Raw genomic sequence first — 23,937 nt, 5'->3', positions numbered from 1 at the left:
CTAAGACCTAAAGACACAAAGCAAACGATGAAGAAGCTTCTCTGTAGTCTGGCGTTACGGCAGCGGATACTTCTGTATCGCTTGCCGGCTGACAGCAGGGTGCAGCGACTGCTGCTGGGGTGGCCGTCGTGTTCTAGTATTGTTTGGCCTGGAACGCAGCTGCCTCACTTCGCTGATGTCACCGATGCTCTGTAGATGGGTTGTCCGCTGATGTAGACGGGGGCCCTACGTCTTTCTCGAATCCCTCCGAGATAACAGTACGAAAAATTACCCGTTTTTCTCCACCAAAAAAAGTGGTGTCTCAGCACTGGTGCCAAAACTGAACAAAACTGTTCATAAACTTAATGATAAAAAGCAACATTATACAGGGACGGATGCTGCCCACGATACAAAATGGTCCAACTCTCAACAGCAGCGTTAATTTGAATTTTAACAAGAATCAGTCGCAGGTTCTGCAGAGCTCTCTCTCTTTCTTGTGTTAATTAAATCCACAGTGTGTGCTCACTGGAACAAAAGTTTGAGGGGGAAGAAGAAGAAGAAGAAGAAGAAGAAAAAAAAAGAGGTCTCACTATTTTATTGTCTCGGGATTAGAACGACGCCATTAATTTACCACAGGGACACTAAGTGTGACATTGTGTGCCTCATTGGACCCCCCCCCCCACACACACACCCCCGCCACAGGTGACACAGACACATTCAACATAATGAGACTGCATTAAAGTTTGACGACAGACAGTGACGTACATATTGTGACTCACTGAACAGCTGCAAGAAATCTCACATCCCTCCGTCTTCGCCTCGCTCTCCTTCTGTGTGTGCGTCTGTTTTGTTTTTGTTCCGTCTCCTGGAGGGGGGGTGGGTGGGGGGGGGGGAACATGACTTGTTTACAGTGTCTGTACCGACAACTAAATGAAATCACATTTCCCATCAGTCAGTGGGCTAATTGAGGCTAGCTCTTCCATTAGTTGTCTGCTCACATCTTCTTTGTAGGGAGCCAGACCGATCAATGCTTGGCCAGAGTTGGATATTTGGGTGCATGCACACGCACGCTCTCACACACCCGGCGACACACACACACACACACACACACGCATACACACACATATTTATGCATAGCTCAGAGTGTATGACTCGCAGGTGCAATCGTTTTGCATCATTTTTTTTCTTTGTTCCAGGCTGAAAATACGGCCTCGTCTCACCCTCCTGTCTCCGTTCCGAGCATCTTTTATTTTTTAACGTGCAAACGTTTTGCATTGCACTCAAAGTGGTAAAACACTTCCACTCCTGCGTCAGGCTCAGAAAAAGGAAGGTGATACAATCAAGGGATCATACTTTCGCTCGCCTGCTTGCGTGCATTAGAGAACTGGAGAGTTGAGCTGCTCTTCCTCCAATCTTTTGTGGTGTAAGACGGAATCTGGCTGTTCCCACAGTCTTGGCAAATCCAGCCTTCCCAAATCCTTTTTTCTCAGTAAATCTGTTGTCTTGCCAACGGTGAGTGAAAGCGTAGAAGTGCATTATGGACCGGTCATGCATGAGTAACGAGGGGCCCCTGTGAAACTGTGTGTGTGTTGCCTGTGTGTGTGTGTCTTTTCTCACTTACTTTTCTGCCCCACGAAACCTTGTTATTATGCAGTGGCCCTAAGTGGCCCTGTGCTCTTTGGTTATCGCACATGCATACTCCAAAAAAAAAAAAAAAAAAAAAAAAAACACACCTCAGCATTCGTTATGAAGTTGCTTCTGCAGTCCACTGTAATGAATACACCCACACCATCCCCCAGCACTCTGCCCCTCACCTATTCCCCCCACTCCCCGCATCTCCACACATAATCCATCTGTAACAGAGAGGCATTAACAGTAAAACTCTCAGGATGATTTCACATGGGCACACAGGTTGCTTCTTGTGGGCTTTTTTTCCCCTCTTCTTCTTCTCTTTTTTTTCCACCCCGGGCAAGCCAAGCCAAGACAAACCTGACTCTCTTAGTGCAAATCAAAGTGTGACAATGTTCTCCACACGCCAGCGCGAGAGATCATTTTGCTGTTGGACGAGGCAGCAGTTCGGATGCAGTGTTGTGAGGATTATGGTGATACATTAGTCCAATCTGTGTTGATCTAGCAAAGCAGGAGATGAACAGCCCGTATGTCAGATTGTCATTTGGATCGCTTTGGGTTTTTATCACGTCTGCTTTGGTCCAGTGTGCCTTGGCAGCGCCTTTTCGAAAGCTGCACCGTGTTTGCTCTTTCAATACATTGCGCGCGCCAGCGCAGACGACTGTCATCAGCGGCAGTGTGCGCCGCCAACACCTGATTCAGCCATATAGATGATATATTTTATAACCCTGAAATGATGTGTCTGTGTTAATTAATGGCGTATTCATATGCATTCCAGAACAGTGCCACCCACTCAGGTTAAATATTGCCTGGTACAGAAAATTATAGGCAATGTTTGATGACATCAAGTCGCGAGGAGACGCCAACTGAGTTTGGGCTGTTCGGGTAGTTATTGCCGTAATAGCCTGCAGGTGCAGGGAAGAGCTCCAGCGTGTCTGCCGGAAAACATTTTGCCACTGTAGGCGAAAATGAAATCACAGAAGAAAAACAAAACATTCTGTGATCGCTCGTCTGATCTGCTCCACTTCGTACATATTCATTTGTTACGCTACGGTGCAAAGCCTGATTCTGTGATTAACGTGGCTAAACGTGTTACCTTTTCCAGAGCCGCAGTTGGGAGACCTTTAGTCTTGCGGTCTCGTAAATTCACGTCACCTCGCTTGTAGCTGTTAACTAGCTTTTCGCAGTCCGAATCCAACTCTGCTGTGATAAAAGGAAGGAAGAGACTGCAGCAGCGTTGCATAAGCGGGGCTCTCTTTCTCTTCTGAGGCAGCAGACATAAAACACAGCCCTTTTTGTGACTATTATGCTGCAACCTGAACTTATCTACACTCTTTATGGCTTATTAACTCCCCTTAACTTAACTACCACTAATGGCATGGGGGTTTATTTTTTGTGGCTATGGCAACGTGCTGTTACTTTCTTTAAAAAAAGAAAAAAAAAAAAAAAAACTGGGAGAAATTTCAAACTGGCCTGACTCCATCACACACAGGTTACCAACGAGGACGTGATGGGGTTGTTCTCTGCAGATCATAATTATCGTTTCTCCAGGGCCATCATTTGAAATCGAGCTGTCGAATGGATTAGGTACGAGTCATTCACCGAGGAAATGGGGGTTTGTGTCCCATTTGTAACATAAGGTTTTTCCTGAGTCTCTAAGTAATGACACAGCAAAAACCTGATTGGTCAGTTGAATTGATGGTCCTGGAACAACAGTACTCATAATGTTGGAACAACAACAACACAGTGATATCAGATTGTGTTGTTCCAAAGAGGGGAGGCTTGAGCTGTAATACATACAGTAGGTGCAAAGCAGGTGCAACAGCATTATCATCAATGTTTGATGACTGTAACACTTTGCTTATTACCAAAACCCCTGAAAGCAGGGTGACAAAATGTCTTCCCAACGTTATTACGGCGCCAGGGCTCTGGAAAAAGGAAACAGTAACAGTTTTTCGAAGGCTCCATGAGCCACCGAAACAAAAATTTAATTGACTTCAACATTACTGCAGGGATGTTTCTGAAAGCAGGCTTGTCTCTCACAGTTACACATTGTCAGACCATGCATCAGATCATCAGTTTGAGAAATGTGTCAAGCCATAGCTGCAGGACGGGCATCCAGCTGGTTTAACTATGATGTAGTTTTTACTTACAAATTTCACACCGCATGAACAATTTCCCTATCCACTGTCAGCACTCAACTTTGTTGGAACAAAAGAAAACTGATTTCCCTCCTCGTCTGGTTCTACTCATTAGCTGTCTCTTCTTGTACTCCCCCCACATCTCCTCGCTAACGAGGACAAGGTGCAGACATGCATTAACGTCATAAGCGATTACTTGGGCAGAAATAAAGGCCGAACAATGAGAAGACACATGTTACATGTGACTCTGAGACGACCTGGCTCGAGCACGTTGCCTGCCTGTGCTGACGGCGGCCTGTCACGTAATAGGTGCTGACACGAAGGTAGAGCAAATATCAGATCAGATCCCGCTGCGGTAATAAATGCGTTTTTCTCCTTGTCCCAGCGGTTCAATCTCTGAGCTTCCTGCGTATGTGATTTCTCACACGCATGCATGCCGTTCCAGATGCGCTGACAGCTACTGGTGTCTGTCTGCTCTCAGTCACAGACGGGTCAGACGTAATCAGCACGGCTCTCACACATACCTATATCCAAGGTCATGTGTAACTCATTCGGTTTGCTGAGGTGTATTTGCTGATGTTGCATCGCACCCCCCCCCTCCCCTTGCCCTGAACTCACGGTTTGTTTGTTGTGCCGGGTGGGCTCACTGTGCACGAGCATGTGTCGGAGCGCTCAGACATGCTGTCATTTTCCCCTTGCTACAGGCACAGTTGTGGTTTCGCAGGCCGTCATTGTTTGGCTTTCTTTTAGTCACATTCTATTTTTGCCGTGCCTCAAATGTGGCATGACTTCTAGCTCGCGGCACAGCATAGTGCAAAGTAACAGAATGCCGGTGCGCGGGATTCGTGTTATGTCTCCTTTGTTTATGTTTGTTTACGTGCCTGTGTCTCCAATCAATGAAAAGCTGTTGCACAGCCTGGCGTGTGAATAAATGATCCAGTACCAGCAGAGATCCGGTAGGTTTATCTGCCTTCCTCTCTCGGCCTGTGTGGCAGCGACTGTGTGCATGAGAGTTTTTCATATGCGTCTCCTGATGATGTGAAAACTGCAAGTGAACGGTTAGATAATGACCAGTAGTGACAGAGACAGAAGCTTTGAGGCTCTGGATTTGTTTTTCTCAGCCTCTCAGCACGCAGCCAGCCAGAGCCAAAATGGCTCTGCAGGGTCAGCTTTGGCCCCCTGACAGGCTGACGAAGCGAGCGCTGTCTGTCAGGGGCCAGGCCTATTAAATGATCAGAGACCACGTTCCCCTGACGCCGCTCTGGCTGAGAGGCCTCAGCTTCCCTCCTGGAGGCTGGCCCAGAGGTGTGTGTTTGTGTGCATGCATGCGTGAAAAATGTATGTTGAGCGTGTTCGACTTCATTTTCAGTGGCTTTTTGAAGTGATTGTCTCTTATGAAAAACCCAAATACATTCCGCTAATTCGGTGGATTAAATCATAGGAAGCACCGCCATCCGTGCGATGTCATCCTAAATGTATGTTAGAGGGAAGCGGGTAGAGCAGACACATTGGCAGTGTGTGTGTGTTTGTGTGTGTGCTGTTTTCTAGTGCAGCAGCCCAGGAGCTAGATTTATTCCTACAGAGCCATTTCAAGCAGGCATGGTTGTGCGAAACTTGTTTGCATGCTGTGAGGCTAAAAGAAAAAAATGGATTCAGACCCTCAAATGCTCAGTTTGTGTCACCGCTGGTCATTATTTGACCATTTGCTAACTGTTTACCCTTCCCGCAAACATGAAGGCATAGATTCACAGACAGGGAGAACCATAAAGACAAGCACTCACACACATTCAAAGCGCCGCTTCTGGCCAGTCGCTCGCTGAGTGGCAGGAAGCGGCAGTCTGTGTTTGTTAGCTGTTTGCTTTCATCAAGTGCCTTGCGTTACAATTCACTGCAGCCACTGTTAATGACACAGCATAACATAAAGAAGCCTGACTGTGCCTAGTTCACGGGTTCAGATTAATCAGGTGTTTCAATGGTTTTCTTTATCGATTACGTTGCCTGATTAATTGATTAAAATGTAAAAAAAAAAAAAAATGTAAACAGTGCTGAGTCTAATTTTCCGGAGCGCAAAGTCTCTTTGTCAAATCTGTTCTTTTGTCCAAACAACAGTCCAAAACACAAAGATGTTTCATTTACTATCATAAATGGGGAAGGAAGCAGGCCTAGGCTAGAACCAGCAAACGTTTGACGTCTTGTTTGCACAAACAAATAACAGATTAGCAAAATAGTTGGCGTTTACAGGCGTGATAAGCATGGAATTTTGTTCAAAACAGTCAAAGATATAACTAAAATTCTCAACATAAGCTGAAGAAACAATAGCATTGTATGTGTATCGCCTTAAAGCGATATATCTACAGCAGTTAGCATGCTAACCAGCTAGCCCCAGGCTTCAAAACCTCCTCTCTCTCAGTGGTCCAAAACTCCCATTCTGGTGTTGTAAACACCGACATTCCCCTGGTGGTCTGGCTAGCTGCATGGCTAACTGAGCTAACAAGCTAACAGTTAGCATCAGTTAGCAGTGACTCTGGTGATATGCTGCCCCTATTTGTTGGGAGTATGACTTCAACCCTTAATTATTATTATTATTATTGATAGACTCATTGGTCTACCCTGTTCTCAATACAGTTCATGTAACCACGTTCGGGTACACGCAGGAAGTGATTCTGAACCTGGTTTCTGGGAACCTTGATGTGAAACAAGGAGTGCTGTTGATCAAACAGGCACAGTGTCACCACTGTCAACACAGCAGACAGTAAACTGTTATGCCATCTTTTATTATTTGTACCCACAACTGTTTCCCGTTGGTTGGCCGGCCTCCAGCGTCCACCTGCAGGCTGTCCTTATTCATATGGCAGTTCTCAACCTGCTACCTTCGTACTTGTGCAAATATATCCACCTGAAAAATGCTGGAGGTTACCGTCTCTGCTCAGAGGCATATTGGCAGGACTTACTTCTGCCATTATGCTGCTTCTGTGGCTTGGAATTTGTTGCAGAATGAGTTGGTCTCTGGTGTTTTTTCAAAAACAGATGGAGTTGGAGACTGAGCTATTTACCACTGGGTGATCCAGGGCATGATGACCTGAGTTTCATTTATATTCTCATGCAGTGATCCAGAATCTTCTTGTCTGAATTGGTTTCATTCTGCATGTCTAAAACTCTGTTTATTGCAATGCTACCTGACTTGGTCAGGACACTCTTGCAGGTTTTTTTGTCTCAGTGAGGCATTTCTTACCTTATTTAAAATGAAAGAAAATCTACAATACGTTTTGTGAACAACACATCTAATTCATCTCCTTGCCTATTTATCAAGGTTTCAGCTTTGCTACCAGGGAACCAATGCAATATTTTTACTCAATTATGGGTCCCCTGCCAGATTTGTTATTCCAGAGTGTAGTTTCTGTGATGGTGTCATGGCGGGGAAAACCAAAAGAGGCTAGAAGTCAGTAATTTTCCTTTATTTATTCATCAAAAACCTCTCCCAAGTCCTCATTCTCGACTCCTTTTTCTGTCTTTGTTTTGTTTTTGTTTTTCACCCACTCTGTGTCTTTGTGGTTGGAAACCATGAGTTGCATATGGCAGACAGACAGCTCCAGATTTCATTAAAAAACCATCCACAACAACACCGCATAATGTCATCTGCAGGCTCATTGTGTTGTTTGTGTCACTGTGTACATGTTAGTGTGTGTGTGCGCGTGTGTGTGTGTATGCATCCATTCTACGCCTGTCACTCTGTCTCTCTGCATTGATTAAGTACTTTTTAATCATGTGTTTTATTATACTGGAAAGTCAGAATTTGATTTTGATAAAAGGGCAGTCTCACGTGATAGCTGACAACATGTTTTCTTTACTCGTCCGGTAGCTCAGGAGGGCAGAGGCTGTCCGCTAATCACGTGGTTGCTGGTTTGATCCCCAGCGTGCCCCCCCCCAGTCTGCATGTTCCGAGGGTCCTTTGGCAAGACAGAGAAATCCACTCGCCTGGTGCAGTAGTTGGGCTCTCACCGGGCGAGTGTCTGTGTAAATAATAGGTAAAATGTAAAGTGCTTTGGATAATATACAGTCTATTTACAATTTAATTTATTGAAAAAAAAAACGTGATAAATAAAACGGTGGGATATCAAACCAGTGTAAATTGCACTGCATGTATTTACCATAAATATAAGTGCACAAAAGTTATCAGAATTTCTATATGGAAAAACTTGTTTTAAAATCCCAATAGTAGTGTGTGTGTATGTGTGTGTACGTGTGTGTGTGTGTACACATTTATTGTGCAAGCTCATGCTTCAGAGTGTCATTAATCAAGTGGAGTATTATTGTTTTCAGCATCTCGCCCAAGTCTACACATTACCATTTTAATGACATTACTCTCCTATTAATCTGCTTACCACACAGCCAGTGGTGCAACTTATAAAACTATCAAAGAAGTACTTTGATAAGAAAAAAAAACAAAAAAAAGAAAGAAGGAAAAAAAAAACAAAAAAAAAACAAGGCCATAAAGAGAGAGGGAACAGTAATTAAAAAGCCACTCTAATGAAAAAAAACTCATAAACAAGAAATAGGGGTAAAAGAATGGAAAAAGTGCCGACGCTGCGGTCCCGAATTAGACATGCGACAAATAAATGGATGCTCGACACAGCACAGAAACGCCGAGTGTGTGGCAAAACAGTCATACCCATTGCCTCCAGCCATTCCCTCTATAATTGTAACTTGGTGCGTTCCCCGGAGCCTAATCAGATAACTAAATTAAATCTGCCATCAACATCTTACGGTCGAGATTTAGGGAGCTTGGGAGGCCATTCGCCAAATGGTTTTTAATGTCGGTCTGAACCCATGCAGCGCTTTCGCTGCTTTTTTCTCAAGCATCCGAGGATGGAGCTGAAGCTGGGGTCCCTGATCGTTGGGATGCTCTGTTAGATTCTTCTTGACCAAATGATGAGCTGATTAACCTTGGTCGCCAGGTCTAATGAATCTGTGAAATGAATTTACATGGGGCGTAGGAGGAGGACTTACGGGCATCCACAATGATGAAGGGCAAGTAAGGCCCTTGGGCTGCACTCGGCCAATGCGCCCCTTAATTCCGGGCCCTTCACCTCAATTTTCGAGTGTTTTTTTATGGCTTGATGAAATGAAAAAAGAAAAAAAAAAAGAAGATCAACCATTAATTCCATGATATAAATACATCTTTTGCAATTACGTGTACCCTCATGTGTACAATGAAAAGTGTAAGCGCAGGGCTTCAGTCGAGACAGCGAGAAACAGTGTGAACAGGTGTTACAAGAGGGGACTGCAAAGAGGCTGCCTGGGGGTAAACACCGGTCGGCCACTCTCAAACAAAAGGTGCGTGCGTGTGAGTACGCGTACGTGTCCACGGTCATGTGTGCTTGCGGAATACTAAGACTGCCGGCTGGGTGTTTTTTTCGCCACTCGTAGCTTAAAGAGAGACATATTCCGAGCTTTGCCGTTCCCCAACAGCAGGCAGCCATGCTTTTGGATTCGGAAAACAAAGAAGTGCTTAGCTTAAGTCATCACAAGGTTGTATAAAAGGCTTAGAAAGAGATTGAAGAGGCTGAACATCAAGCCCGTTTTAATAACGTGTCCAGATAGCGGCCGAGAAATACAAATATACCAGCAGCTGTAAGATGGCAGACGTGTTGTGTCATACAGGCAGTGTTATTTATGTCCAATAGATCATTTTTGTTCTTGTTTTGAACGTAAGCTATTACTGCACAGTTCATAGTCGTATTATATGAATAACACAGGCTCACTAACATAATTTAACGTCTTAACGAGAACCCCACTGATACATTGGTTGGCTCATATTATTGGCTGGCATTGGCTTCTCACAGACATGTCGGCTTCGGCCTGTATGTTGTCTGTATACACCGAAATATTGTAAAATAGCCTGTCCCCATTACATATCTCTGTATTGGAGGGATCACTGCAAAAAAACTGTGTATGTATCAGACAGGTAATCAGACAGGTGCCGCGTAACATTCAATGACACCCTGATCGTTCACATTCCTTTCTGTTCTTCTTTTGACATCCTGAACATTTCTTTGCAGCATTCTTTTAAACTATTAAAAGAAACAAAACCTAGCTTTGTCTCTACCAGCCCCACCTGGCCTTGTACCGCAGCCTCATTTCTTTGTGTCTTGAGAGTCTCGAGACTGTTGCTTTGGTGATGTGAAGCTGGTTGAGATGCCGTTCGGCTTAAAGAAGCTGCTCTATATCTCTTTCTGACTCCCTGAATGTAGCTTGCTCTTGCTGGACAGTTTTTGTTGACCGGTGTGATAAGAGTGTAGAACTGGACGATGGAGGGAAGCTTTATTCTGTCCCATAACCGGGTGTTCCTGGCTTGGTGACCTGAATCATACAGCCATCATGACCGTGAGCATGTTTTTACAGGTTGGTATATATATATACGTATATGTATATATATATATTATATATGTATATAGCTTATACCTCATGCTTATCATCAATATCAGAAACATATACCAGATGATCTAATGCTGCTTACCGCTCATTGTCATCAATCAGCATAACCATCTTCTGGGGTGTCCTCCAGCTGTCGCAATGTAAACTATGTTTTATTCCAGAATGTCAGATCTGCGTAGACCTGATCATTAGATTTTTTATTTTATTTTTGCTATGAGAGAAGCATAACACGAGGTTGGGGGGGGGGGGGGTTGTGTCAGGTAACGGTAGACAAATAGAAAGGATGCGAGAGTGAAAAGATAGTGAGAGATTGTGCGAACGCCTGACGTGGGGTTCAGATAACGGCTGGGGGAGAGAATATCGTGCCGCGGAGAGATGTCAGGCCGTTGTGAAAATGTCTGGTTCCTGTTTTGTGTTGCCTTACATAAACAGATAAACAGATAGAAGCTGCAGGACCTGCTGTTGCGGCTTCTGTATCCGAGCCAGACTGACTGTAAATCACGTTCGACTCCCCCCCCCCTCCCCCTTTCTCTCTCTCTCTCTCTCTCTCTCTCTCTCTCTCTGTTTCCCTCTGCCTCTCTATTCTCTCAGCAAACAATTTGTGCAAGTGTCATTTTTGATGCACGCGTAGATGCTCTGACTGGAAGAGGATTCCTGAAAGTCGCGTCCCGGCAGCCCCAAATGTGCTGTCCAAGAAGAGGTCTTATTGGCTTATCGTGTGCTGAGAAGACCCATTCACATAATCCTTAAGCAGCTCGAATCCTAGAACATCCATCCCTGTCAGCCATTGTTCTGTTCAGGGGAACAGATAGTGTGTGTTAGCGTGTGTGTTCGGCCCGAAAGCATGGGCACGTGCATACAAACGATGCTGCCTTACCCGCCCGTGCTTTCATGGGTCTATGTTTGTGGCACACTACTCTATCTGACTGTGTAGGCTAGTGTCACAAGGAAAAAGGAATTGCGGTGCTTTGAAACGTGGAAATATGTCTTTTTTTAGATTGGGGGTGGGGGGAGGAAGAGACGCTTTACACAGTTCCTCGTCGTTCCATTGTAAAATTAACCAAAAGAGGACTGAGCCCATTGTTTGTCAGTAATCCAACTATTACCATTTCAAAAGCAGCACTAAGTGGCTGTGATGGACACAAAAGCAGCCCATTAACGCCGCAATTTTGTGCCCGCCGGATCACAGTACCGTGTTTCGCCATGGGATGTCCATGTAGTGGAGGGGGAAAACTTCACATACTACACAAGATAAACTCATTACTGCTTAATTCGGGGAGGGGGGGGGGATTAGCACGCACATTTGCAAACTGACCGGCATTGTTAGCGGCCAGGGTAGAAAGTGTGTTCAGTTGTGGCTCTCTGTTTGTGTGTGGGAGTGGGGTGTGCATGACGGGAAGGGGTTGGGGGGGGGGCTGTTTGCGGGTGTTCCCCTGGCAACCCCCGACCGGGGTCAGCATGTCACTGCGTTTCACTGGCTGAGTGTGCTGCCATATGCAAATGAGACCGGAGCCAGCCTTTAAACATTAGCATTAGCGAGCATTTGCATAATATCAACTTTTTTGGGGGAAAAAAGTAGGGCATGGGGGGGGGAATGGAAAAAAAGTAAAAGAATAAGAGATTGTTCATCAGAATAAATAAATAGTATCAGGAGCAAAAAGGTAGCGCTTTCCCCCTCCGAGCACGCCATGAGGCAAACAGCGACTCACACCAAAAGAAAATGTGTCTGCGCGGCGTGGCTGAGAGGGCTCCACACGTTAATGAGGTTGAGGCACGCTAACCGCGTCGTGATTGACGTGATGCGTGCCAAAAGTGCCAAGAACACTCGACGTTTCCAGCTTCCGTTAAACACATGGGCACATTGTTGTTTGGAGAGAAATGAAATTATTCAGTGTGCCTTTCACGTGTGTGTGTGTGTGTGTGTTGTGTGTGTGTGGCGTGTGTGTAGGACAGATTTGTCTCCAATCAGCTTTCCGCCAAAAAACCGAGCCATTCTCCAGAGATCAAAGCGCCCACCTCTAACTAGCCTGCCCGTGGATCAGGTGTTGAGATTCCAGCGTGTGCCTCTCTCTTTATCCGAGGATTGCGCTCTCTCTGTGTCTCTGCTGCTCTATCAATTTCTTTTCTTTTCTCTCTCTGTTTGTATTGCAGCACAAGCCGCAGCCCGTCCTGTCCCCGCTGTGTGTGTGTCTGTGTGCGCATGTGTGTGTGGTGCAAAGTGGACAGTCAGCTGAAAGCAAACAAACCGCGTTTTTCTGCTTTTGCTGATTATTTCCTCTTTAGCAAATAGAAATAGATAAAAGCTCACTTTCAAAATGAGCTTACTCTGAAATGATTTTTTTTTTCTTTTTTGGTTGAGATTGAAATGTATTGAGGCAAAGTGGCAGGTGCTTATCAAGGACACAAGCGCATCCGATTTTTATAGAGCCATAGAAGAGATACGGCGCCGCTTAAAGGGGCACTATGTAGTTTTGGAGAAGAAATACAAATTCACAGTTTTTACATTTTTAGAGTACTGATGAGGTGATAATACAATATCCTTTCCTGGACTGAATTAACAAAACCGAGGAAAAGAAAGGAACAGAACACCGTAGAAGCTAGAAGGTGGCAGGGTCCGCCACACATAAACCAACTGGAACAGTATGAAATTGTGTCATAATAAAAGATCTCTCCCGAAACTACGTGATGCACCTTTAAATTAAAGTGCAAAGAAGAGTGAATGCGTGAAGGAGAGTAGGATGAATGATCGTGTGGAAAATCAGCCCGCCCATTCTTCAAAACCGAGAATTTTGAACTGCACATGTCATTTGCTATACGTATTACTGTGTGTGTGTGTGTGTGTGAGAGAGAGAGAGAGTGTGTTTGTGTCCCGGCCAACTCCATGGAAGCCTGTTAGGCACAGATAAATGTCTGATGCTCCCCGGGGTTTCGCTTTTAGTTCGCAGGGTGTAGTTTCTCACCGTGATTGGATATCGACAGAGGCATCATGCTCTGGGCCATAAGAAGACCGTACGTGTGCTTTTCAACATTCACGCGGGCGCACAAACAAACACACACGCACATGCGGGGAAACAAGATAACGTATGGCTGTCAGAGTATTTGAATATCATCAGATTTTCAGCGTGCTCGGATTCCAATAATCTTTCATCTGTCCGCGCTCAGCTGTCCTCCTTTTCCTCGCTTGCCCACCATTTCACAAAGCGTGTGAGCGCTTGATTGTCCACATGCAACAGTTATCATTGGAAAGCCCTTTTTTTCTGCTGCCTGCTGTTAAAAGCTGTTCCCCACTGGAGGTGCCGCGGGGAGGAACCCGCGACCGGCAAACCAGTAAACCGGCGTCTCCTCCCTGCGCTCACCCACTCCACGCCCTCCCGCTTCATTGTCTCCCCGCTGCTTCCCTCATCTGTGCCTTCCGCATCTTTTTTCCGTTCTCCTCTCCATCTCCCCGTTTTATTTTCATGCCGAGCAACTGCCTGCTGTGAAGGCTTATGCAACATCCAACCCCCCCCACCCACCCACCGCTCCACACGCGCACACGCCCATGCATACGCAGTCAGAAAAGAAAAGGCGCACGCTGTCCCAGTACACAAGTTGACTGATGAAAAGGAAGCAAAGTGCACAGACATTTTTTTTCTTTTGCCTTGACTCGCGCACGCCATAATTGTGTTCTGAAGCAACATCGGAGCAATGAAACGAAGTTTATCGAGCAGTTTGTTTCTCCGTGATGCATCTGGCGGTCTGATGTTTACATATTTTTTTCATTGTTCTGTGGCATAACTCCACACCAGAGATTTGGGCCAGAGATTTGATTAGCTGGAAAACAAACGATCCCCTTGTAGAGGAAGTAGGTAATATCTCTTCTGAAACCTTCTCCCCTGGACTTAAGTAAGACCGCTTTAAAGAAAAAAATGCTTTGGTACATACATACATACAAATTAAGGCTTTTTCTGGCCACTTGCTTGAAACCGCCACATTCACGGCAGAGCAAAATGAGTGAGGAGTGTTTGTTTTGGTTTGGAAAATTGAGTGTTTTTTACGGGGTAACTGTATTGGCCTCCTGCTGTTTTAATGAGTCAAGTCAGTTAATAAAACAAAATCAGGCAATAAAAGAAACAAAGGACTGCGTCGAGATGCATGAAGTACATCTGAAAGAAAAAGGCTTTTCTTTGCTTATGGTTTTAACAACTGCTGTGCTTCCTTCTACTGTTCTTGACAAATACACCCAAACAACAAAACACACACAAACAAAAGATTGGGTGGAACCACTGGCAGCTGCAGGTGTGGTTTAGGTGTGATGAAAGTGAGAGACGCGACTGGCTTGAGGAAGTTGGCATAGGTGCTGCTGTTATACCCACTGACTGGATGAAATATGGGCGGAGCTTCCAGGTCTGAAAAGTGATGCTAATGCGGAAGTGGCCAGCAGGGGGCGACTCCACTGGTTTCAAAAAGAAGCCTGATTGCATGTAAGCTTATGAGAAATGACTCCACTTGTCCCTTGATTTATTACCTCAGTAAACTGTTTCTTAATGAGTTCTTGGTCTCAATCGCTAGTCTCAGGTCCTCTTTAATACAGCCCAAGGTTCATTGAGTAAATGATGGTCCCTTTTAGAGTAAAATAGATGATAAAGCAGCATATGCTTTAAGGCCTGACTACCTTGTGAATGACAGGTGACTACCATGATGTGACCAGAGTCTTAGAGCAGCGGAGAGTCACGACAGCGGAAGTATAAAATGTTTTGTCATCACGTGATTGACTTCATGGCGGTCAATTTAAATGGGTGAATACAGAGTAACTAGATTCTTTTCTGATCTTACATTTTAAAAGAGCATCCCACGTGGTCTAGTCTGCTGCTGTTGGCCTGCTAGCGTTTGCATCTAACTTTCGGGAGCTATTCGGAGGCTCTGTGATCTACCATTTGCTGTGAAAAAAAGAAACGGTCCATTGGAATAAACGACGATGATACGACTCACTCTGCTCAAGGGCTCTGTGCGGCCTTTTGTTCTCAGTCAGATCCAAGTCAGGAAATCCTCCACAGCTTCACCCTCTTGTCCCAATATGGTCACTTCACGAATTAAACAAAAAAAAAAAAAACAAGTTAGTGACAGTAGTAAATCCAAACTCAAGGCTTCAAAACTGTCAACAGACGATTTACACTTGGTTATATCAGAACCGGAGAATGTAATTCATTGAAAGAAGAGCAAAGAACATCGCTGGTGACAGCTGGCTTCGGCAAGAGTTTGATTAACGGCTGGCTCCTCCAGTAGCACTCTCCTGCTATGTCATATGGTGCGTTGAGCTGTCTGGTTGAAGTCTGCGCGTGATGGATGGACGGTGATGGACAGATGGCTTCATCCAATCACCTGCCAAGTACTTTTTGAAAGTGCCTGCCCCTTCCCTAAAACAGTTTGCAAGGACGACTTCTCAGATGATTCCGTGTGACGAACCATCTGGTGCGTCAGGTTGGCGACTTATTGTTTCGACAGAACCGTCCCCTTAATTTTTTCGTGTATTTGGAGGGATGCTATATTTAGATCGGCAATTGTGTCTGCCTGAGTGAGAGGCACTAAATTATGTCAGTGGCAGTATGTCTATCTGATGCCCTTTCCTGTTACGTGTTAGAAAATTGCAGCTTTGTCGCCTCCTAAAACCAGTGATTCTGCACCGCATAAACTGATTCAGTGTCTTGACGACAAGTGTAAATGACCATCTTGCTGCCTCTCGTATGCAAAGCACAGCCAATCAGTTTGTCGCAGCCACAATGCATCAACGTTCAGACGAGTTTTGCTGCCAGTTCCGGAGGGCGTGAGGTAGCACCAAGGTGATTTGCTGTCACAGTCTCAGCTAGTGCCGAGGTGTTCGTCATGCAAATGCGGTTCAAAGAACAACTTTTGCACTGTAAGCGTGCGTTCGTGTATGTGTACTGTACGTGGGCGTATGTGTTACAGAGAATCCTTTAATCCCATACGGCATGCCACATATTGTGACAGTGACTGTCCCCGCCCACAGCTTTGATTTTGTTCAAGAAAAGATAATTATTTCACCTTTCACTTGAAATTCATTATCGGGGGGAGAGAGAGACAGGTAAATGACAGGTAATTGCTTTTCAGAGTCAACACCATTCTTCCTCCAGTGCAGCCGAGGCGAGCGGGGAGATGTGAGGAATAGAAAAAGAGCAGGTGAGAGGAGCGAGACAGAGACAGAGTGGGAGGAATGAGAGGGAAGGGCTAATTTCCATAATGAAAAGGTAATAATTTGTGGTGTTAGAGTTAGTTTCAGTCTAGTGTCTGTGGCGTGTCAGCTCCCTGCCCGAGGTCATTGTGTGCTACCAGCCATGCATACTAATTCATTAACAAAACCTCGCCTGCGTGGCCTGCCCCTTCTCAAGAATGTCAGTTTCACCTTCCCGCTTCCCTCTCATCTTTCCAATCCCATCCACTCCCCCCGATTCCCTTCCAGCCCCACCCTTCGCCACCGGATTCCTCTCCTGCTTTTTCTTTTCTTCACATTTCTTTATCCTTTCCCCGGGACCCACATGTTAATATGGACTATACAAATTAATGATATCCACTCGTGGAATCCCACAAAGGCTGTGGAACACCATTTCATCCAACGCTCCCTCTCACTTGTTCTATTCTTGCATTGTAGCATCAATAGAAGCTGCTGCTTTCTCTCCTCACACACACACACAGACACACGCACGCATGCACAAACACACACAATCCCCTCCACCCAGCGACATGAATGATTTAAGAGCATGCACATTGACTATCTGCCACCTGCCATGGGCTCTGCTCAGGCCCACCTAGCGGCTGCTGGCCCTGCATGTTAATGCCCTTGGATAGGGACTTGCATGTTAACATGGAGTGGGACACCAGGGTAGCTGACAGAGTGACAAGGAGCTGACACTGTGCACCTTAACCGCCGGTCAAAGGGCTAAGATAAGATATCAAGGAAGCTCTGCTTTTAACCTGTTTTCACTTGAGGCCTTGCACGTGTTCAGTCAAATTACCCGATGTCATGATTGAGGTATCGGACGCAAGTTTGACCCATAAGAGTGTTCACAGAATCCTTAAAATGTAAAAAATTTCTTAAAGGGGTTCAGGCCAGAACTGTTGGAGAATGGTATAAAAAATGTCAAGTGAAAGCAAAACACAGCAACTGTGCCAGTCGAAGGCACTCAGGTTGTTTGTCCTTTCTTCACTACAGTAACCGGCTTTGTAAATAGATGCTTTCCATAACCTTTGGCGGTGGCGGCTGCTGTTGCTATATGACTAATGGAAAAAGCGTTTGAAGTGCAGTTCCCTTTTTGCAAGCTAAAAGTTGGACTCTTTCTATTTCTGGCATTGTGAGCCCTTATCACATGCCACGCTCTCGGTGCAGCTGGTGTGTGCAGCAGCAGCAGTGTGTTGTCTGCTGTTAACAGCGAGGAGAAGTTCTTTGTGTCGGGTCACATGTAGTCACAGTAAATCACGGAACAGGGAAAGAGCATGCACGAGGTGAAAAGGTCATAACGTCTGTGACTGCTGTGCATTTTAGGCATGAAAAAGGGAAGTGGAAACCGTCAGGTGTTTGAGAGCGCTGATGGCATTTGTGAAGTCGCCATTTCGCTCTGACCAGCTGGTGTGCTTTCCCAGATACACGTGTCCATATCTAGAAGAAAGTGCCAGACGCACGATGAAGTAAAGACAGGCTCCTGAGTGCGATTCTCTTTGATTTGTAAGAGTAGTGATGACAGAGCCTGCTGTGATGAGTAGCACTGAAGTGTTGTAATGAGTCCCATCAGAAAACTACAGTAGTAATATTACCATGTTAGTAACTAGTGATTATTATTAATATTAACATTAATATTATTATTTGTAGTAGTAGTAGTAGTATTTATTCTTTAACAGCAATAGACATTACTATGATACAAAGTAATAAATTAAAGGATAAATTGAAAAATTCTGTAAAAATACAGTAAAGTACTGTTTTGTAGTAACGTGCTACTGTTCTTTGGATAACGGTAATAACCATCGTTAATAAATGGTACATTTATAGTTAATTACACATTAGTTAATAGTTACTTCACCTTATAAAACTTTTTGTAAACAACTGATCCATAAATTGTAACTGACTTTTTTGATATGTGAATCTATAATGAATACTGTATTGTTCATCTGTCACCATATTTAGATGGCCCTTTACAAAGTAGGAACAATTGCTTAATAAATGGTGAATAAGAGTTTAAGTAACTTTGAATTCAACATGTAGGTCATGAGAAAGTGTTGACATTCTCTGTACTGTAAACTGCATTACTGTACACTTATATTCCGTAACTGTAAATCAGAATACGCCTGCAGTGTTGACAGCATCGCACTGCACATAACTATCCCTGTGTGGCGAACAGAACAGAAAGAGTGGCTGAATTTTAAATGAGCTTGCAACGCTTTCTCTCACTATACTCAATAACACACTGCGAGTGTCGAATCCAATGTGATTACGAGAATTGTGGGTTTTATAATGAGCGCATTTGAATCTCATTTCATCTTTAATCCCGCTCTTACTGGCATATGTTTTTTTTTGTTTAGTTTTTTTAACCCTCCTGTGTAAAAATGTCACTCCGACGCGGAACCGATGTTTTCCTCAGCGTCCACACCCGGCCGGTGTGTGTTCGCCAGTCTGAGCTGAGACTGCGCGAGGCAGGGTAATTGAAATTCATTGTATGTGTATGGTCACTTTCCCCCCATTAATTTTTGTTTCCAACTCACTTGCTTTTCTAAATAGACTTAATTCTTTTTCAATATATAAAATGTGTGCCTGAAGAATATTAATGTCTAAACTTGCAGCCAATTCCGAGAGGCTGGGGAAGACTGCTCCTGAAATTTCGCTAGCATTTTTAATAACAAAGCAGGTTTAACTTTAGGGATAATTAAGCATTTGCATCAGAATTGGCTATGTGCGGTGATAAATGTGTTTTTAAGTTACACGGGCTCACTGGGAACATCTCTGTTTGATACATACCAATACATGGCGACTAATCTTAGCGTAGAAGAACACATATTGCCATAGAGACATTATCTGTGACGTTGTGCCGGTTGTACAATTCTATTAAAATAAAATCACTCAGTTTGGGTTGAAAACATTCAAAACCTGCACCGGTATTTAAAACGTAGCTGTTTGATTTATGCGTGTATGTGTTCTCTAGGTGAGATTGTGGTCTGTGCATGACTGTGTAACAGGATTAACCCAGCTGGGTTGCATATCTCTTCCCACTATCTCCCACTGGCAATGCAGAGTCTGTCAAGCTGAGGAGGCTGTCAGTGGGTGGGCGACATATTCTCCACAACTAGAGGGGGGATTTTATGGAGTCTGGCAACCGCTACAAATAGGACAGGCAGGCAGCTCCCCTTCCTCTATCCACCTCCCTCCGCCGTCTGGGCTTGTCACTACTAAAAGGGGAACAAAGGCGAGAACAGCTCTGGGATTTGGTTGTTCTTGTTTGGGGGGGGGGGGGGCGTGTTGTTAGTATGTTGCTAGCATTTTTTAACAGGTTGTTCTGTAACAGCCCGAACACGGGTATATGCTGAAGGTGTGCAGAAGGGGTTGGCTGGCTCATCAAAATGTGCCTCTTGTTCTACATTTTCTTCCCCTCCAGATAGTGAACTCTTGAATATTCTCAGCCGCTAATGTGAGGGAGAAATATGCTCTGTCTCAGTGATGGTATTTCCCATGTTGTTGGGTTTTTAATTTTTTTTTTTTTATTCTAAGCAGAGCAGAGCAGGCATGGCTGCTAATCCAGACACAAACACGACTGCATCAACACTTTATCCATCTCAAATGTATCTGACGTCCTGAAATGTGTTTGATGACGCAGTGAGGGTGCGGCCAGCAGGGCCGTAACATAATGTGATGAACAGCTGTACATCTGACTGCAACGAACAACTCAATTTACGAATGCTACAGGGCCCAGATAGTTCCATGGGTTGATGAAGTGGCTTGGGGATTAATCGATGAGTCCATAGGCCGAAAATGATCAGACCGAAAATATGTCAGAAGATATTGTTCACAATATTCGAATGGAAGAATTCAAAGGATTTGGATATCTTTGAGCTCATGTCAAAGATGTCTATGTGTTGTGTTGCGGAGACAGCTATTACAAATTAGCATGCTAACCAGCTAGCCCCTAGCCACTTTGTACCTCAATTGATGATAGTCCAATAGCAAACAACACCAACATTTTACCAGTGAACTGAGCACAGCTGACTGCTCTAACTAGCTGCAGTTAGCTATAGTTAGCAGTTGGTCTGGTGATGTGCCAGCCCCTGTTTGGATGGAGTATTAATTTGACAGGTGGGCAATTCTTACATATTGCACCTTTAATGTTTTGGTAAATTATCAGTGTGAGGATGTGAGGATTAGTGAAATCAATATTCTTTAACTTTTGGTGGGGAAAAAAAAAAAAAAAAAGGTTTCTGGAAAATTCAAAAGGCCGTTTTTCAGCGTTTTCTAACACAGACACTGATTCGCAGGAATAATGAATCACTGACGGAAATAGCTTTGAGTTGCATGCCGGCGGTACACATCATCCTACGATGCACGCAGCGAAGTTTAGGCGCAGGCACAGGACAGAATTGCAAGTGTGCACACCCACAGAAGCATGCCCACGTGCACAAACACATGCAGCCGCTTCAAGTGTTGTTGATTGTGCTCATTAGCGCTCATAATCCCGGTCGCTGTCATCAAGCGAAGCAGTAATTGTTTGGTTTTTTTCACGCATTCCGGGCTGTTGATAAGGAAGAGTTTATGAGACAGGAAAAACGTTATCGTGCCTCTTTTTCGTAAAAAAAAAGCACTTGCTGCTCAATTAACACAGCAATCCGAGAAGACGGCGCGAGTTGCCGTGGCGAGCAAGGGCAGCGTCTTGTTTACTTTGTTTTGCTTAAGTGGACTGACCTCTTTCTCTTCTTTTTTCTTTTTTTTTTTCTTTCCCCTTTTACATAACTTGCTTGCACGCATGCACATGTTAGAAAGAGTGACTGAGGCCGAGGCAGGCAGACAGGATGACTTCCAATGTTTTCTTGTTGGTCACTGAGGCATGGATAAATATTCTACTTGTAACAATAAGTGGAAGAGACAGAGGTTGTCTGAGCTCCTCTCCTCTCCTCTCCTCTCTGTCTGGATGTCGAGAAGTGGTGGAAGTGATGTTCAGAGTCTGCAGAGGCACGGCTATTTTCTGTGTTTAGGCAATAACTGTCAGTTCACAATGTAGCAGTGGAAAATGAGGATGCATTGCAGAAGCGCCGTAATTAGACTGGATAGCCATGTTTTTCGCTTGATGCCGGGTTTCGAGTGAACCTTTGATGCGACTGGCACTTGCTTACCTTTACAGTAACGCTCTGTTTACATCGCCTCTTTGCTCCTGTTAGCCGATATGTTTATCATTAGTGCACGTGTCGAAGAATGAGCCTGTTAGCCACGAGTGCCGACGTTTAAAGCCTCCCCCCCGAGCGCACTTTAGACTGGAATATTCAATAGCTGCTCAGCTGCATGTCAGCTTCCCCTAGCCGTAACAGTGTCGGTTACAGTTTCATTGCGGATTTCGCTAGTTGCATGTCGCTGGGGCAAACACACGGGCGCCGATAATTCCCTCGACAACATAAAAAGTCAGTGCATATAGCCGCGCTCAAGATGCTGCGGTGTGCGAGGCTTTAACGTTGAATTCATGGCCGCAAGCGGTGTGGAAGCAGAGCGGGTTACTCTTGTCGGACATGGGGATTTGAGAGTCCGCGTGTTGTCTCCAGCAGTGGATGCGTTCAAAGCTCTGTGGCCACAGGGCCTTTAGCTCTTCACGGGGGAACTTTATTGAGGGAATGCACAAGGAAATGCACTACTAAATACCCTTGAACACAAACACATGCCGCAGTTTGACATATGCAATTCGCTCTTCTTGATAGGGAATATTTTAATGGTTGCATGCTGAGGCCGGTATCTAATTCTCCATGAATACAGACCCACGGTTTCTTTTTTTATTCTTCCCTCTGATTACTTTCCGTTTTGCTCATACAAATCTCAGTTTCAGTTCAACAGCATAAAGTGTTTTTTTTTAAGAAACATTTTTCCTTTGCACATTACAAGCTGTGTACAAATATGTGAACCACTACGACGAACACCACGGATCTGCTGTTAAACTGTGAAATATTGTGTAATGTGATGTTTGAGCGGGTGTGTGTCGCGTGTGTGTGTGTGTGTGCACCTTGATTGTGCTGGGCCATTGCTCTGCCAGTTGGTGGACAGACAGACCGCGGCGTATAGGGCAGCAGACTGGCGTGCAGGGCACTCAGGGGACAGCAGACACTTTACCTCCCCCGGGTTAGTGATGAGGGACAGAGGACACCGCAGGGGGCCAGCTGACACCTGGGTCACTCTGAGAGACAGAGTCTGGCCCTCATCTGGCCTCTTTGTTTCACTCTCCAACCCCTAATGTCGTCTTCGAGACATTTTGTAAATGCCATTTCTGCATTGGTGCACATTGTCTTATTGATGGTGATTTTTTTTTTTCACAGCTACAGCTTTCATGTTTTGAGCGCGTACATGCAAAACTGGGAAAAGGGCTCAGATCCAGGCCGGGTAATACATGCAAATATTTGCAAATGCCGAAGAAATGGGGTGGGGATATCCAAAGGAAAATACAACAGCGTCTCGACAAGCTCGAGTAGGTTCCGCTGTGTGGTGTGAACTGTCAGCTAGTTTAAAACAAACACCAAATATTTCCATTTGACTTTATGCGTATTTGTTTTTCTGTACTTTTTTCATCGTGAGCTGTTGTGGCTTTCCCCCTTGTGGGATATTTAAGTCTTATCTATTTAATCTATCTAATCCAAAAATGTATATTTGCATCAGGGACACGTGCTCAGTACACACACATCCTCTTCATACACAGAAAATATGTCATGCAACAGGGTGGAGCTGGGCAATATGGCCTGTAATATTCTGGGTAACAAAATCAAACACACTGTCTTGGTCAAATGCTTCACTATGATGCTAAATAATCATCAGCAATGTTGACATAAGTAGATAAAATGGACTAAGTAGGTAAAAGTAGGTATTAGAATAAGTCAGTTCAGAAGCGCAGAAAATGACATCACTTGATGTCATGGTTTGAGTTTTATTGGTTCAGTTATTTCCTGTTTTATTTTGAAGTTCTCTCCTCATGTGTCACATTGTGCTTTTTCACTCCCTCCCGTTGTCTGTTTCCCACCTTTCTTCCTGTTCATCTGCGATTCATTTGTTAATCAGTCCCTGTCTATTGCCAGCCTTTTGTCGACTTTCTTATATACTTCTGTTTCAGATTTTTTTTCTTTGTTCCTCGAACTCGCCCTTTGTTTGTTTACCTGCCTGCCTCCTTGTGTCTTGCGCTTGTGTCCCTTTTTATGTTAACAATAACACTGAAATGCAGCTTTTTAAAACGAGGAAAAGACAACGCTAATGTGATATCACCACATAACAATACCCAGAATCCTAGAGGATCCATAGTCTGATATTACAATGACAATGTAATATTAATACATGGCCTGGTCCTACACCAAGGCCATCAAGTGAAGCTCTAATCTCCTGTATTGAATTTGAAAAGGAAGGACTTTTGTTTGTCCTAGTAATACTGATGTGTTAATCCCTGATGCTTGGGTTTGATTCTCTTCTTGTGGCACAGAACACAACCGAACACATCCCATGATGAATTAGATTGCATTTGCTGCGACTGTGTATATGTCTCAC

At 44.6% G+C, this 23,937-nt stretch overlaps 1 protein-coding gene across 3 annotated transcripts in view; it reads left to right on the top strand.

Annotated features, from left to right (window-relative positions):
* Positions 1 to 23,937, top strand: part of cadm2a (cell adhesion molecule 2a) — a 230,788-nt gene that overhangs the window by 18,670 nt on the left and 188,181 nt on the right. The gene's annotated exons all lie outside the window — the stretch shown is intronic.

The sequence above is a fragment of the Acanthopagrus latus genome, chromosome 13 (genome assembly GCF_904848185.1).
Source record: "Acanthopagrus latus isolate v.2019 chromosome 13, fAcaLat1.1, whole genome shotgun sequence".
NCBI classification, from domain to species: Eukaryota; Metazoa; Chordata; class Actinopteri; order Spariformes; family Sparidae; genus Acanthopagrus; species Acanthopagrus latus.
The sequence above is the reverse complement of the archived record's forward strand: the minus strand, read 5'-3'. Positions and strand labels throughout refer to the sequence as shown.